Source organism: Crinia signifera, chromosome 4, assembly GCF_055691185.1.
Source record: "Crinia signifera chromosome 4, ASM5569118v1, whole genome shotgun sequence".
Classification (NCBI taxonomy): domain Eukaryota; kingdom Metazoa; phylum Chordata; class Amphibia; order Anura; family Myobatrachidae; genus Crinia; species Crinia signifera.
The window spans coordinates 117,958,262-117,959,906 of record NC_139220.1 but is presented as its reverse complement, the minus strand read 5'-3'; the positions used below and the strand labels follow the sequence as shown (position 1 = coordinate 117,959,906).

The following is a 1,645-nucleotide window of genomic DNA, read 5'->3' as shown; positions in this document are numbered from 1 at the left end:
AGGTAGATATGGCAGTATTAGGCAGTGAGCCCCAGACCAGACGGTAGATATGGCAGTACTAGGCACCAGACAGGTAGATAAGACAGTAGTACTAGGCACAAGACAGGTAGATACGTCAGCAATACTAGTATTGTGCACCAGCAGAATTTATAATAATTAATTTTCTTATTAGGTACTGCTTGGCCGTGGCACTCAGTGGCAGACGTCAGTGCACAAGCAGCATGGAATTCTTTTTTACAGTCCCACACAGCACAAGTATTATTTTTGTTTTTATTAAATTAGATATAGCAGCTGTGTGGAGGAATATGGCCGACGTGTCGCTGGATGAACTGATCAGGAAACGGGGAATGTCCGTGGGCACTGGGATATACCGCAGGGTCAGTAACAGGGGAGGTATAGGAAACGTGAGATCCAGACTCCAACCATCTGTGAACAATCGTCCACTTGCCACCAGTTTTCAGAGAACATTTGATGCTCATTTGATGCTCGTCAGAATTGGTGTGACTGATGCATGCCAAAAACTAGGGATAAAAGATAAAAGATGCCCGTGAAAAGTTGGTGGCCAAAGATGCTCGCTTCCGCATAAGGGGTAAAGTGCAGGACGCCCGTGAAATGCTGAATTCGAGAAAGCAACAGATCATGGCAGGAGACAAGCCTATCAAAGTGATGGACGCTCGTGAAAAGATTACTTTAAGAGGAGTGCTCCAACAGTAGCTGCTAAATCACCTATGGCACAAGGTTCATCGGCGATAAACCTCACAAAAACCATCCAGATTCCACAACACAAGACCATTTCAGGTCTGAATAACTCTGTCAAGGGAATGCGAATAAATGTGGTCAACCACCAGCAGCAGGTCTCATCTCAGGATGATGACTATGATGATGAGGATGATGAGATGGAACTTGCTCCCATCCCTTCCAAACAGATGAAATTCACAGCTGCAAATACTTTACAGAAAAGACCAGGAACATTGGGCAACCAATTTTCACTTGGCCAAACATTACCTTTCACTAAAGTTGTACAGAATGATACGTACACTGCTCCCAGTGCTACACCGCCTGCCCCAACAGTACCTTTACTACGGACTAAAACGCTGACCAATATGTCACGTACTCTTGTTACAAAGGAGGCCCTACCAGCCGTACCACCTCCAACAGAGTCTGTTTTCAGCCCCCTAGAAGGAACGAAAATGACGGTAAATAATTGCAAAATATTGCGCTCAAGGTCAAGCTCAAGTTTAAGCCCCAGCAGCAGCACCAACACACCCTCTCCCAACCCACTACTTGACTGGAGTGAAGATGGCGGGCGCGTCAGCCGCTTATAAAGCCTCGCGAAATCCGGCGCCAGGAGATGACGTTCTAATCATGCGGACGGACCCGAGTCAGGTGGGAATCTCCGAGCGCTGCTCGGAATCGGGCTCGGAATGATGACGTCCGTGGGGGCTCGGAATGATGACGTCCGTGGGGGCTCGGATCTCTGAAATCCGAGCCCGCACATCTCTAGCAGTAACTGATGGACCCGGCTGTGCAGATAAGGAGGATGCTGACAGCGATGATGTCAAATGGAAAGCCAGCGAACTGTTGCTCCATGCAGCACTGGAAAACTTTGCTGCCCGTGGTGATGCCATAGGGCATGCGTAACCAT

At 48.1% G+C, this 1,645-nt stretch overlaps 1 pseudogene; it reads left to right on the top strand.

The window, feature by feature from the left end:
* The first annotated feature begins 305 nt into the window (after nucleotides 1-305).
* Nucleotides 306-1,325, top strand: LOC146072966 (polymerase delta-interacting protein 3 pseudogene; annotated as a pseudogene).
* The last annotated feature ends 320 nt before the right edge of the window (nucleotides 1,326-1,645 follow it).